Source organism: Misgurnus anguillicaudatus, chromosome 13 (assembly GCF_027580225.2).
Source record: "Misgurnus anguillicaudatus chromosome 13, ASM2758022v2, whole genome shotgun sequence".
Taxonomy (NCBI): Eukaryota; Metazoa; Chordata; class Actinopteri; order Cypriniformes; family Cobitidae; genus Misgurnus; species Misgurnus anguillicaudatus.
In genome coordinates this window covers 3,792,075-3,808,653 of record NC_073349.2, presented here as the reverse complement: position 1 = coordinate 3,808,653, position 16,579 = coordinate 3,792,075, and the positions used below count along the sequence as shown (strand labels likewise).

General features: G+C 36.7%; 1 protein-coding gene and 1 long non-coding RNA gene across 2 annotated transcripts in view; one reads left to right on the top strand and one right to left on the bottom strand.

The window, feature by feature from the left end:
- LOC129430997 (alpha-2,8-sialyltransferase 8E) overlaps window positions 1-16,579 on the top strand; it is a 59,274-nt gene that overhangs the window by 16,552 nt on the left and 26,143 nt on the right. The gene's annotated exons all lie outside the window — the stretch shown is intronic.
- On the bottom strand, window positions 6,909-11,664 carry LOC129414524 (uncharacterized). Its single transcript, XR_012372825.1, has 5 exons — window positions 11,574-11,664; window positions 11,107-11,158; window positions 10,387-10,548; window positions 10,166-10,258; window positions 6,909-7,677 (listed from the first exon to the last, which is right to left on the bottom strand). It is a non-coding gene; the product is annotated as an uncharacterized lncRNA (long non-coding RNA).

Sequence of the window (16,579 nt, the reverse complement as noted above, 5' to 3'; positions counted from 1 at the left end):
CGACATCTCTGTCTCCTTGACCATTTTCCTCAAACACGTTTCAAACATGAACTGATAACTCCGCCAATACTTGTCACACGAACATGATACATATGTCTAAAGAAAGCCTGAAATGTCTACTTTTACATGATGTAATTAAAATCTGAAGAACTCATTGTCTGTTTGTGTAATCGACATGTAAGTAAAGAGAGGTACAGTTTTTCTGGCTCGACCTCATTAGCGCTAATGTAATCCCACCTTCCCTTGTGCGCGCCATTCAAATGGAAATTACCTGATGCGGGCTATGCAAACAAGATCAACGCCCACAAACAATGCTTTAAGAAGCAGCGAGTTTTGACAGTTTCATCCACTTATCAACGCGTTCGGAAGATGACACGCTTTACAGGTGAGGAAGCTCTATGCTCCTGGACAGCGAGGAAGAAGAGTTCACGGTTTCTTCAGACGAAGAGCAGGACTCCGACGATGAACGTTTGTATTTTGAAGAGCGACTTGATCCAGCTGAGGATATAATTTCTGAAGAGTAAGTTTTACCTACATTTGTTTAAATGTTGTGTAACTTTTATATACTGTATACTGACTGTTTGCAAGCAGATATTCATAATGACTTTATAAAAAACGTCTCGTAATTGGCAATTTGTATTAACATTAAAATTATAGTTCTTACATTAAACCGTATGCTGATAAGTGTAATGTGAATGTTATAAAGCAATATCACTACTATAACTATAGTGTCCATGCCGACTTATCAATAAGGCTTCTTTATTTGCTTGGGTGTAACATTGTGCTGTAAATGAGCCCGAAGATATGTCATGCGTTAAACAGTATGATTGTATGGTGTAAATATTCAATATGTCATAAAACAATATCACTATTTAGAATATATTTTGACTAGTGTGTTTATGCCTCAACAAGTCTTGTTTACGCGACTATCTGTTCGGGTGTAAATGTATCGATGTAGTATCGATGTGCTGTAAATGTGTCCGGAGATTTGTAATGTGTTAATGTTTAGCCATAAATATGTCCGGTAATGGCCCGTTAACAAAGATATACCGCATCTATGTACCCAGTTATCTTATCTCAACTATGCTTTACCGCCTTAGTATTGCTTTATAAGTTTGTTACTGTGGAGAATACATTATATTAATTATTAAAAACTTTTGTAGGAATGTGACAGCATCACTCTCCTCTTCAGCGGGCATTTGCAGAAATGCGACGGACATTCATACAGGGTAAGTCACATTTGCGGGCTTTTCTGTTTTATTAGTAGACTTTTACTGATGTTTTGCGTAGTAATTTGGAAAATACAAGATGTATATATATAAACATATCTGTATTTTCCGAAAATACATGATACAAATAATGTTTTTAATTTTTTTTAGTAACGTGGCTTCATCATCATTTACTCGCACGGGGGCATGCAGAAACGAACCCGAAATAAATAAAGTGATACAATTTATATATATATTTTTTAAGGTAAAATGTAAGGCAAAATTTGTTTAATTATTCCTCATAACATTTTTATGCCACGATCTACAGAACATCACACAAAAAAACATTTTGAGAACTAAACCTAAAAAATAACAAAGGTGATCCTGCCTTGGAAACCCCGGCTACAATTTAGTATTTTTATTTAATTCGGAGATTAAGCGCGTCAAAGCCATGACCAAAAAAAGACAAATGACAAATAATTTGTGATTGTTACTGTAAATGATAAAAACTATAAGCTATAATGTATACAATTCATTAAACGTTAATTTATAACAAGAAAAACACTGAAATTAATGATTTTATAGACACTCCGCGTTATTGTTTAGCACAGAAATACCTGCTTGCTTGCTTTGACTTTGATCATCTCTGTATTCACTTTAGATACAGAAAGACCTGATGATATTATTTATTTCAGGAATCTCTTTGCTATCATTTGAAAGTGAACACCGACCATAATAGATAACCACTCGGTTTTAAATACATTTTAAAACTTATGCCCGCCGCAAAACATCCGTTTTGTAATGTTTAGTTTGATGAAATTCTAAATATGAGACGCAGAGCACCTATAGCACGTTCGGCAAAATTGCATGCGCAAACATGGCCAGAACGCAATAGCGCAATATCGATAGAACGAAAAACAATCCAAAATGTACAGACTTAAATTATATCAGAATTTACGTTTATAATAAATACATTTTTTAAATCAAATAAGGTCAGAAGTAACAACGTGCAGAACAAATGTGCAAAATGCCTCAAGTGCACGGAAACAAAACACAAGCCAAATAGATAAATCAGATAAACCAGAGTGATTTATAAATAAAATAAATAAATTAATAAAAAAACGAAAGTATTGCCAGAATTGCCAGCTTCGTCTTTTAAATGTAGAAACAAAGAGGCAATGGTTTATTAACATAGGAACCTCTTTTTGGACGTGTAGCCCTGTCACAGGGATTGTTGGATTTATTAACGCATTTTAAAAATATTTATTGAAAGCTGCTACATCACATATTATTGGCAGCATTATAATAATATGCTGTATATCAATATATTGGGAGAAAGCTGTTATGTGCGAAATCAGATAATGTGTGCACCCATATACGGCCAAAATTGAATGATCCTCATTTCATAACACATCTGCAACGATTCGACTGTGAGATTGGTAGTCGAATCCGGCTTCTCCGATGCATCGAATCTTTAACTATTCGGGGTCACCCCTATTAATTATTAAAAAAAGTTCTCAATATTAGTAATACTGATGTGTTGCTTTGTACTTTGAAAATACATAATATTAATTAAGATATGTTTTCAGGAATGTGTCTGCAACACCAACTTCGTCTGGTACTCGCATGTTTTGAACAATGGCACGACAACATTTAACTCCATTCCCAAAGACTTACAGTGTGTGATGGTTTACAAATGTATACCTTATTTTTTATATTTGGAAGTATTTTTAGATGCACACCAAACTTTCACAGCTGACATTTAGAATCATTTTCTTTTAATTAGAGCCATATTGTACTGGTCATAGAATATTGTTACATGTATACATATTGTTACTTTATTATTTATAATTACAATTAAGCTTCTTTGTTTATAATTACAATAAAGCTTCTTAAATCTATTGTATTGTTCATGTTGTTAGCATTTTTTGCAACCCTGTAAGACTTTTATTTTACTTAAAAGGCCTTTTGTACTTTATTTTAACCTATTTTTTTTTAACTACAAGCAAAAGTTTTTCTCTTTAAGTCTCCCCACAGTCACAGTTCTTTTGTCCCAACATTCCTCACTGAGCCATTAGGGGGTTGGGTCTCCTCAGGTGTAAAACACATCAATATTCATGACCATTGACCCTCCCATGCATATTGCCTTTACACAGCAAAAAGTGTCTTACAAAAGTTAAATCAATGTATTTTTTCACGTGAATGAGTGGGTTAAATGGTTTTTACATCTTTTCGTAGCAAATTCTCTACTCTACAAGAGTAGATAACTTTTTTGCTTGTTAACAAATGTTTAGGGTGTGTTTCTTGGCCTTATTTCAGCAACTTTTTGTTTTCTTGTTTTTACTAACCACGCATAAACATCATTTACTTAAAAATACAAACATGTACATACATTTATCTTACATATTATTATAGCACAGTTTGTGCTGAATACAGTGTTATGTGATATTGGCCATTAATGTGTTTTAAAGCAACTGAAAAAAGACCAAATGTGAGAGCATGTCAGAACCTCTGACTGTGTCCAAAAAGGGTCCGACCCCAGAGGGTTAAGGTACTTTAGGGATAAAAAACTTTATTTTAAACAGTTTTTTAAATGTAACAATCTAGCAGTATAATCTATCATTCTCATTATAAAACTGTTAAGGATTTTGTTTAATGTCATCTGATCAACATTTATTTATGACAGAAAAAATGTCCTCAATGTATCATGCATTTAAGTGTTCATTAAATTAACATATTAACATCCGAGACAACTAAAAAGCACATTCCCAATGTATAACAACAGTAAACACAGTTTATGGGATGCTTCAGTTCATACAAACAAGTTTGACTTCATTTCAATCCAAAATCCATGTTGGTCTTCACATAATAACAGCAGAATATGATGAACCAGTAGCTGTAAGGTGGTGATATGATCCTCGACGGTCAGACCTTCAGACTGGATATTGAACTTTTCTGTTAATAAAACAAAATAAAAGGGAAAATTTCAGTATTAAAAAACAATACAAAATGCAAAAAAAAAAAATAGTTTATGTTTTGCACAAAATACTCACTTTGTTATAAAATTGCTCTTCGTCTGAAGAAATTTTCATGTAGGCCTATTTCTGTGCTCCTCAAAGTCCCCAAAGCAAATCTCCTGCACACATTAATGGATTTAAAAATATATATACTAAACTTAAACAGCATATAAAGCAAAAAAAACAACAACAACAAAACTCCCAAAAACATTATACGAGTATGAATTGCTCTACCTGAGGCTAAGACCTAAACTCAACTGCCGGATTCATATAATGACAATAACACATGACACTTAATGTTAAACTTGATACTAACAGCAATATAAAACCTCGCAACTCACAAATATTATTGATCAAAATGTTATTTATTGAACATTTACTTACCATTTACAGTAAAAGAGATGACCTTCTGCTTGTACTGCATCATCCAAAAACACGGTTCAGTGTGTGCTTTAAAAAGGGGGAGGTCTTCTCTATTTAACACCCTAAGAGTTAACAAACTCCACTAACATAACACTGTAGGAGTTGATTTTTAAAAAAAGTGGTAACACTCTGTTTTGACACCAACTCTTTATTTTTATAGAGTTAAATAAAATAGTTTTAACTCAATCCAGTGTTAAATTAACTCCGAACTCTTTATATTTCCATTAACACCGTACACTGTAAAATGTAATTTGTTGACTTTACTTAAAAAAACTTAGGAAACCGATTGCCTCAAATTTTTAAAGTAAAGTTGACAATCAATTTTTAAGTTGTTGTAGCTGAGAAGAAATGTGTTAGGACAACTCATATCATGGTAGTACACTTGAGTACAGTTAACGCAAAATCATTAGTTATGATGACAAAAAAATTTTTAGTCAAGACAACTCATGTCATGGTAGTACAGTGAACTTAAAAATAATTAGCTCCCGTCACTAAGGAAATGTCAGTTCAGACAACTGAGTTATGTTCAGTTAGCAGTACTCATTAAGGCAAGTTATCCTTACAAGGCTAAGTGTTCACATTACTAAGGAAATCTTAGGAAACCGATTGCCTTAAAATATTCAAGTAAACTTTACTCAAAAGTTTTAAGTTGTTGAAACAAAGAGAGACAACAGTTTGAATGAATCAATGAAACACTTTATTTGATTGAAACAGATCAATACAGTGAACTGCACATCCAATAAGAGAGAATTTGAATTTTGAAAAAAGACATAAAAACCCAACAAATCACACATTCACCATTACACAAAACCAAGACCAAATGACAAAAAGAAAAAAATATATATTTCCATCAATAATGTAGATACACCATAAATGTAAGTGTGTGTGTGTGTGTGTGTAAAACAAAGAACTTCACTACTCACTGCACAGAAGATTTTTGAGTGAAGTAATTTTGGGCCTTAAAGGAACACGCAGACATTTTGGGTTTTTACCAGAGCCCGACCGATATGCGTTTTTTGGGGCCGATGCCGATACAGATATTAGGGAGTAAAAAAAGACCGATAACGATATATCGGCCGATATTCTTTATGTGTATATTATAGTTCAGTATATACTACAGTATATTATACTAAAGTACTGTACATAGAATACACTATATACTTTAACATAATATACTATGAATAAATACAATGCAATGCAATGATCACTCACATATGTGGTGATCACTCACAAATGTGGTGATCCAACACTTATATTGATGTGACAAAGATATGTACTATAGGCAAGAAGTTAACAATAAACTTTATTATCCAAAATTAGTTGGATATCAGTGCACTAAACAGTAAACTTGACTTATTATAAATAACTTTAAAACACAAAGAGAACAAAATACATAAAACTTGCATCATTTGCAGTTTTGACGAGAACGTTATAAAGAGAAACTTATGAAGTCATTGATTAATATTAGCTTTACAGTAAGTTGTGTTCTTCACAAATTAGTTAACGTTAGCCACTCACAGTTACGAAGACAATGCTTGACGGAGCACATACTAATGTACACTATGTTTAATGTTGTGCACAACGTTTTTATAACACAAACCCAGGGTTCCGTGCAAACTTTAGACTTTTATAAAAATAAAGCGTCTTCGCTCCGCCTCTTTTATTTAGCAAGGGTGTAGAGTTGCGCGAGCTTATTGAATCAATTGCTCTGAAATGAGCATGTTACCTAACAACACAAGCAGCAGTAATCTCATATAGTGTTATATAAGTGCACGGCTGCGCGTAGTTTAAACGTGTCATTTCTCCGTCTCGCGTCATTTCTCCCGCTTGCGTTTTAACTCGCAAGTCGACAAAGAGACGGATTAAAAACACCAAATGTAAGCGGGAATGCGTCTCTCTTGTCCATTTATAATCCAATCGACCAAAGCGCGTCTTAATACCAGGTGTAACAATGTTGTGAAGAAGACACTGCGTGACTGCAGCCACCTGAACTGAGAGACTGACTGACTGAACTGAAGGGGGTTGGGGATTGGCTGGTGTCACTACAGTGAGTGATCTGGGTCGCCATTAGCAACCAGTATGGCGCACTCTGCTGGACAAACAAGTACTTACATCTTTCAAACGCATTTAATGTGTTCTGTAACAAACGTTCATATCGGCGCATATCTGCGGCTTATACGCCGATACAGATATATCTGCGACATGCTCATATCGGCCGATAAAATCGGCAAAACGATAAATCGGTCGGGCTCTAGTTTTTACCTTATTCACCGTATCCCCCAGAGCTAGATAAGTCCACACACACCCCCTTCATCTCTGTGCGCCCTGCAACTCCGTCCGACGCACCCACCGCCAGCCCGGCCCAGCAAAAAGACCGGAAGTAAATGGCTCCAGCCAGCACACTGCTCCAAATAAGTGACAAATCAACACGAACATTTTCCTATTTACATGTTGCGATCCGCATAGTCACAGTGCGCAAAAACAACAAGGTCACATGAGACAGACATCCTCCAACAGTATACATACAGGAAACTATATTCTCAGATGAAGCACTGATACTTGGGCGGAGTGATTAGCACAACTCTCTCCTCACCAGGGGGCTTCTCAAGTGCTGCGAACAAATCACTCCACCCAAGTAGCAGTGCTTCTATAGTTCCCTGTATGTATATTGTTAGAAGATGGCTGTGTCTCATATGACCTTGCTATTTGCACACGCTGCGACCACACAAATCACAACATACAAACAGGAAAATGTCTGCGCTACTTTGTCACTCATAGGGAGCAGCACGCTAGCTGAAGCCATCCACCTACAATCCCTGTGCCAAGCCAAGCTAGCGGTGGGCGCGTCAGACAAAGCCACAGGACACACAGAGATGAAAATGGCATGCATGGACCTATCCAACTCTGGGGAATTCTGGTGAACAAGCCAAAAACCCAAAATGTTGGTGTGTTCCTTGAGGTGGGGTACCTTCCGGGATTACTGTTAGGATCTCAATGGAGGTGTTGGCCAGTTCCGGTTCATCACAGTCCTAAAAACACAAATTACATGAGATATTATTACACAATTCCACATTGATGTACAACCTTGCATTTAGGTAGAAAACACAAAGCAGCCACTTTAGAAAGAAGGTTGATAGGTAGTTCTGATCAGGACCAATTGAGGGTATCTCACATCTGCTCATATTTACATCTGAAGAGGCATTGGCTGATGACACATTAGCCTTATTGAGTTAGCCCCACCATTTGCTCCAAAAACGCGACAGAACACCACCTCCAATGTCTTCGTTGTAGCGAGATATCTCAAGACAACCTTTTTACTAGTAAGTCACCATTGTTTGTTTGACCCATAATGTATTATGGACCGTGACGTAGACCGGTCCAAGCGCCGCTACAAACAAAAGGCAAATAAACTATAACATTATCAAGTGAAGCGACCACCTCAATTAGCGAGCGAAATGTCTGCCATTCAAGACTTTCCAATTTGAGCCTAAACATGCCGTAAACACGGAGGAAGGTATATTTCGCTCGCTAACTGAGGCAATAGCCTATCCTGACAACGCTATTGTTTATTTGCCTTATGTTTGTAGCAGCGCTTGGAGCCATCTACATCAGTCCAGAATGCATTATGGGTAAAAATGCTGTCTTTAAATATCGCTACAACGAAAACATTGGTGTGTTCTTCTATCACGTTTGTGGGGCAAAACGTTAGGGCTAACCCAAAAAGGCTAATTTGTTAAACTAGCCAGAGGTCCTTTTAACTAAAATTTCCAATAAGCATAACCTATGCATTACACATTGTACTGAGCAGTAGGGCTGGGCGAGAAATCGACTGCGATTCTCATGCGTATCTCATCAGTAAAGCTGGCTCCGTGATTAATAGTAAATCACCATCACCTGCTTTCAGGTGGAGCAGCATTTACTACACAGAGCCGTATTTCACAGAGAAGCTCGGCAAAATCTCATGCATTATCAGAGGCGATTTTCCACGATTACGAACACGATTTTGCCTAGCTTCTCAGTGAAATACGGCTCTGTGTAGTAAATGCTGCTGCATTTAAAAGCAGGTGATGGCGACTTACTACTAATCATGAAACCAGCTCCACCGATGAGATACGCATGAGAATCGCAGCCAATCTATGGCCCAGCTCTACTGTGCAGTTTGCATTGCATGTCGAAATTGCATATGGCATATATGAAAATAATAGGCCACTTTTATGACACTGTTGTTTCCAAATCTGGAGGTGCTGTGGCATTTGCAATGCATGTGTTGTGACCCCTCTCGGCCATAGGGTTGCTGCGGTGACAGAATTTTCCCACCGGTTAATCGGTGCGTGACAACCCCGATGATACCGGTTTCACAGGGTGGGAGGGGCTTACTTTCAATTTGAATTAGATGCAACTGTTTAAATGCAGTGCTTGCGTACGCTGTCTTAAAGGAATAGTCTACTCATTTTCAATATTAAAATATGTTTTTACCTTAACTAAGAAGAGTTGATACATCCCTCCACCATCTGTGCGCGCGCACGCAAGCGCTGGAGCGCGCCGCGACGCCCCGACAGCACTCAGCCTAGCCCCATTCATTCAATGGCACCAACCAGAGACAAAGCCAGAAGTGACCAAACACATCAACGTTTTAACTATTTAAGACGAGTAGTTATACGAGCAAGTTTGGTGGTACAAAATAAAACGTATCGCTTTTCTAAGCGGATTTAAAAGAGGAACTATATTTTATGGCGTAATAGCACTTTTGGGTGTAGTTCGACTCGGCGCAGTAACACCCTTCCTCTCCCATTATGAGAGTGAGAAGGGGAGCGGACTTTTCAGGCGAGTCGAAGTACTCCCAAAAGTGCTATTACGCCATAAAATATAGTTCCTCTTTTAAATCCGCTTAGAAAAGCGCTACGTTTTATTTTCTACCACCAAACTTGCTCGTATAACTACTCGTCATAAATAGGAAAAACGTTGATGTGTTTGGTCACTTCTAACTTTATCTCTAAACGGTACCATTGAATGAATGGGGCTAAGCTAAATGCTATCGAAGCGTCGCAGCGCGCTCCAGTGCTTAACGTGCACGCACACAGATGATAGAGGGATGTATCAACAATTCTTAGTTAAGGTAATAACATATTTTAATATTGAAAATGAGTAGACTATTCCTTTAAACAACATATATCTATATTATAACAAAAATGAGTAAGCATACGGCTTCTGCCATCGTCTGGTCAGTCGCTCGCCTCACACACTCTGAAAGGAATAAATGAAATCTGACACCGGCTGCTCTGTGATGACGCGCGTTCAGCTCTGCTGAATTCAGGCAGAAGACACATTCATGTTTGCTCTCTCTAACGAAACTAAATTATTTAATTACAAAAAAATATCAAAACGACGGTGAAAGACGGTGTCGCGGTGGGCAAGTGATCTAACCGGTAAGAGGCTGACACACTGGTAATCACCGTTACACAGACTATCGCGACAAGCCTACTCGGCCACTGTAAATTAGCACCTGAAACTACTTACAAAGTATGTCTTGAAGAAGTCTTTGTTCTCATCTCCAAGGAGGATGGGAAGGCCACGGAGGACTGCTGTTCACTAAGCAGTAACATCTGTATTCTGAAAGATAATTTCATACATATCACCAATAAATGGTCAAGGACCATCAATTAACAGCTCTGAAAATACAATGTGGTTACACTATTTTGCTGACACCATTAAATCATTAATGTGCATGAGAAACGTACCCCCAGTGCGATTTGATGATGCAAATACGCCTTAAGTATCTGGCCGGTACATCCACCCTTGGACTTGAAAATGTCAAGACAGCGAGGAGTGTATTTGTCCAGTTCTTTGAAAAACTCGATTTTGAGGTTTTTGCTGGTTAAGCGAAAGAACTCTGACAGAACCTAAAGAAACAGACAAATGAGCATTTCATGAAGTCATTTTGGATGCGTTTTAATAACAAATCACTAGGTCACACTGGCCAGAAAACTAGTATTACACAAGCCTCGAAAATGAATATATTACTGCAACTTCTGCATCCAATCAGCTCTAATTAACGCTTGCTTGTAAGGCATAAAGGATACATGTATGTATATTACCCTGCTACTCATTCCATTACAACAGGCTATCTGAATATAACAAATTGTATATGTAAGTTATGTATTTTATGCTTAGAATTAGTCAAGGGGGTTTTATAATTATTTGGTTCATATCATAACTTTCTATTCTGAAAGTTTCATTAATTTAGGTTTAGTATCTAGTATTTTTCAGTAATGCAGTTATTTTGGGAAAATTTTAAATAATTGCAGGCTGAGTTGAGGTGCCCTTAATTTTCTGCTTGGGCCAAAATGTTAAATAAATAACCTTAATTATTTTAAAATCACAAAAATACCAAATGCCCTTTCAATAGAAAAATATATCCCACCTTTAATATTGGAGCACATTAACAGTAAGTTACAAACCTTGAGCGGGAGCGTGAAGTGCACCTCCTGCTTGGCAGTCTCTGCATTAACGCTAATGTTAAAAACAGAAAAAAAATTCGAATGTCAAAATTAAAAATCGAATGAATATATGAATATTCTGATACAGACCTCCTGCTTAACAGCTGAGCTAGCAGATAAGTTAAAGTTTTACTGTGCCATCGCCAGTTATAGCCGATGCACGCAACAGTTAACAAGCACATTGCGTTTGGCGATATGAATTCATATTTAACGTTACAGTTTAAGAAATTTGAGATTTACAAGGTGGGACTATGACAAGGTGGTTAGCTAGCTTTAGCTTAAACCTTACCTCACAAACAAAACTCAGCTCAGAACATTAACAGAACATAGTCCTGACTTTACTAAATTGTAGAAATACATTTAACCTACAAACAGACTGAATTATTACATGCATGGCCTCTCCAAATTAACATTTTGCATGCTCTTACCTTCAAACCAAATTCAGACAAACGTTCTTTTGCCGCGTGATGGTTCAAATCCAACGTCTCAGGAGGAACTGCGCACGTGCAATCTCTTCTTCGTTGATTTGTATTGGCGGTTGGCATCCAGCATGGTGCATTACCGCCACCAACTGTTGGGAGGGTGTGGAGACACTCATACTTCTCAAGTAAAGGTTACTGAAGTATGATCAGTTTAATTACTCTCCTCACCAAAATGCTGTGTCAACTTATTGTAAGCTAGTAGAGTCAACAAATTATGGAGCAACTAGTTATGATAACTATTTATTTTTAAGTAAAGTTAGCTATTACATTTTACAGTGTAATTTTAACTCTGCTAAATTTGCTGTGTATGTATGGTTAAATTGTCAATAATACAGGTGATTGATTGATTTAACACTCAAGCATTCAGTTAAGCAAGTTTTGTTAATTCAAAAAGTTATTAGCATATAAAACAAATGTTTTAGCATAGATATCTTTACCATGCTTCAAAACGCAACGCAGCACAAAGTAATTTAAACGATTGAAATTACATGATATAAATTGGTACATTGTTATATTATTTTAATTACGCAGATGATTTGGTGGTGTCAGCAGTTAAAGCCATACATTTACACAGGCTTGTGAACTGACCTGAAAGTGATGCACAGGATTTATTTTGGACTTTTTTCCGTTTGGAGACAGAATCCTGTGTCTTCCCGGTCATAGCGGTCCATCAATTGTGATGTGTGTTACTGTGCAAACGGAGGTGTATGATATCAAAGCATCGTGAGAGCAGACTGCTCCGCATGCTTTCTTTTCGCTCTCGCAGTACTTTTTATTCATCAACAATATTGCTTTATATATTTAATTATAGTCATTGTCACATGACCAGCCTTTTCGCTGCATCTCATCTCGTTTTGATCACGTGATAAAGGTTCGTTGACGACTATATTTAGTAATACTTTTCATTGATGAAAGCAACAACACTACATGGAACTAAACCCCTGGGGTAAATTATAATTTTTTATAAATGAATGTACAACGACATCCAGTCTGGCAAGGAAGTAATAGCCTACATTTCGGTAGCTTGATTTTGCGAGCTGTAGCTTTTGTCTAGAAGGGATACAGCAAATGCTGAAAAGTTTAGGATTAGATTTGAATGTAGGATTAGGATGAAAACAGCAACCCTGGCTAGATGGGATACAGCTACATTCAAAAACTCATAAAATGTTGTGTTTAGGGTTAGGTTTGGGTGAAGTATTGGGATAAAACAGCGCTCATCAGGCAAGATTTCGTTTTAAAATAAACAGCCTGTGGTTATGGCTAGAGGAAACCACAAGTGGTTTATTTTAAAACGCACTCACCACGGCAGAATGCATGTAGCGAAAACACTGCTACCTACTTTTAGCTAGCATCCTGGTAACCTAGCTCAGCAACAACCAGTGACAAAGAGCTCTCACTTACACATACACACACAGACACACATACATCATGAGTGTGTGGTCACTTTTGAATTAATTACTTGTACATACTGTCACGTGTTACTAACTGCACATACGCTTCTTTAATCTGTGTAACCTATATGGGACAAACTGTGCCATGTGTGGCTTTAATATGCAATGTGACTTTGATGTCCTAAATATGGGACAATTGGCAACCCTACCTGCAACCCTTGGTCCAGCAGGCTTTACAGTAAACGCAGAGCATTGAATCATTTTCATATCGAAGCTATGATCCATGTTAGGGTATACCGGCAGTGAAGGTGCAATGACTATGGAAGAGAATATACAATCCAGGATGTTTATTTTGGTGCAAAATCATGGTTCTCAAGCAAAATGAAAAAGTAAGCAAAGCAATAAAGTCAAAAAGAAACAATATGTGTTTATGTTGACTATGCCAATTAGTGATGGTCGTTTTCGAAGCACTGCTTCATGAGGCTTCAAAACTTTTACGAATTTTGTTTCAAATCAATGGAGCGTGTTTCCAACTTGCCAAGTCACGTGATTTTAGCAAACGAGGCTACATTATGTCATAACTGTTTCGAAAATCCGATTATTCTCCACTAGGGGGAGTTTATCACAAATAACCAGTTTCTAATGCAGGGGTGGGGATTCCTGGTCCTGGAAGGCCACTGTCCTGCAAAGTTTAGCTCCAACCCTAATCAAACACAATTAGGGTTTTTATTTTAGTTTTATTTTGTTTGCCCTAAATTTTGTTTGCCCTAAATAAAACGTAATACACAGAATGCACTTTTAATTATGTCTTAATTAAGTTAAAAGTAGTTTCTCCCATCACTAATTCCAATATCTAGGCCCCAAAACACAACAGCTGTGTCCCAATTCAAAGGCTGCGACCTTCTAAGGACATATTTTAAAACCGATTGCATCACAGCAGCCAGACTTGAGGCCAGTAAGGCCGTCCCAATTCAAAGGATGCTTAGAATGAAGCCTTAAAATGCGTCCTTATTTCTCCGCGCTGTTAAGGAGAGAACAAATGGATCCTTAACAGCCGAGGATATCTCAAGATTCATTGCACGCCTGCAACGGCTGCATATAATGGATGGATATTCTAAAATATACCATTAAAACCTTTATTAAATAAAAGTGTATTTATCAGAAAACATTTTTCTTGTCATTGTTTTAGCATTATAAGTTATGTTTTGTGTTAATATTATTCTTTTTATGTTGTGTATATTTCTAAGGTTGATTAATTTTATATACTGTTGAATAGTTTAATCTACATCAATGTGTCATATTTTCTGAGACGTTTCTGACTTATTAACATAAACATGAAATCAGAAAAATATTAATTTATTTTAGAAAATATGACACGTTGATGTAGATTAAACTATTCAACAGTATATCAAATTAATCAACCTTACAAATATACACAACATAAAAAGAATAATATTAACACAAAATATAACTTATAATACTAAAACAGTGACAAGAAAAAATGTTTTTTGATAAATACACTTTTATTTAATAAAGGTTTTAATTGTTTATTTTAGAATATCCATCCATTATGCAGCCGTTACAGGTCGCAGCCTTTGAATTGGGACACAGCCTATGCAAAAAAATCTACCCAAACCTCTTCTTCTTCTAGGATTTAATGGCGGTTGGCAAACCAAGTTAAAGGTGCATTCCCGCCACCTACTGAAAAGGAGTGTGAAGTGCATAACAGAAAGGAAGTTTAAAGCTAGAACTACTCTTTAAAAAAAAATAATAATAATAACCTGCCCAAAATGGCTACCAGAGGAACTTTTTTGTGGAACTTACCATGTGGTATTTTATAAAACATCATGTAACTATACAAAATAAATGGTATTAAAGGCAGGGTATCTGATTTTGAAAAATTCTAACGGTAGCCTACTAGCACTGAAATCACCATCCCACCCTCCATTCAAATTACCATCCAAAGCCACACCTCCTCCAAAACACATGAACACAGATCAGACATCCATGGTCCACATCCCATGTCTCATAGAGACAGAGCGCAGTTATGCTAATTTGAAAACCACGCCCACCAGGGGGGAACAATCCAACCGTCTCAATTGACTTTGTATTGCGAGAGGCGGCGATACAAAGTCAATGGAGACGGATGGATTGTTTCCCTCCTGGTGGGCGTAGTTTTCAGGTTATGATGCGTTGCGCTCTGTCTCTATTCACCAGTGAGAAAACTTTGCAGTACAAAGTGAATATCATTACCAAAATAACAAACATAAACAACTTTTAAAATCGGAATTAGTTAAAGCACGTTGTCGGTACTGTAGACATAACTGTTGGTAGTATATCCTTACCCTAATTCATAAAGGAACAAAAACTACATTAGCAACACAATGTTTCATCAAAGCAGAATATCTGAATCCATCTAAATACAAACATATCGTGTACCTACCTTACCAAAATAAACAGTTCAACGACCCTTTCAGACCATTTGCCTCCCGCAGCTGTTTGAATCTCATGGTAAAGCAGTAACGATGCAAATTTAGGTTTTTGTTCTTTGCTGATCCAGATGTTTTTTTTTTGTGTTTTTTTTAAACATTTCTTTTATTTTGTAAATGTATAAGTTAATTTTAATTAACATTGGCAAATAAACTGTTGTTTGTAAAAGAGTTTGGTGAATTTTCTTTGAGTTGTGAATCTAACAAAATATTAAAACAAAGCAAACATACAACAAAAGAAAAAAGTTACAAATAAATTAAGCAAAGGGCCACAATGGCATATGACTACACATAAACCAAATTAAACACACTCTACAATCTAGGGTTGTCAAAAGTACCTGGTCTCCAGTACCAAGCCGGTACAAAAAAATAAAGTCATCGGTGACAAACAAAGGCGTCAGCTGGATTCATTAGAGTTCAATCAGGTGTGCTTTAGTTTTAATAGCGTTTGCATTACGAGTGTTGTAGCCTTTTCAATGTTGGATTGAAATAAACCCCTGTTTGCAAACTTAATAGTAAGTGCAGTACTAGTGGGGCTAATGCCCTGCTGAAAAAAAACAATAAAACCATTACAGAAAATTCGAATGGTTTCCATTACAGTTTTTCTCGATTGATAAAACACTATGGGCCCTATTTTAACGATCTAAGCGCATTGTCTAAAGCGCACAGCGCAACGTCTAAATGGGTGTGTCCGAATCCACTTTTGCTAATTTAACAACGGGAAAAATGGTTTGTGCGCCGAGCGCATGGTCGAAAAGGGTTGGTCCTATTGTAATGGGAGTATTTTGGGCGTAACGTGCAGTAAACCAATGAGAGTCTCAGCTCTCATCCCCTTTAAAAGAAAGTTGCGCTGGCGCTATGTCTAATCCCTATTTAGATGACGAACTTTGTAAACTGAAAAACAGTTTAAGATTAATGTTAAATAATTGTGTTGTTTTTCACTTGTATTGAAATTGTTATTTTTTTATTTAAACCTTCAAAACCTGTTTTCTTTTAGTCATGGAAGTAAAAAAGCAGGCTTGTAATTGCTTTAAATGTATGGCTATCCAATATCATCAAAAAATAATTTACA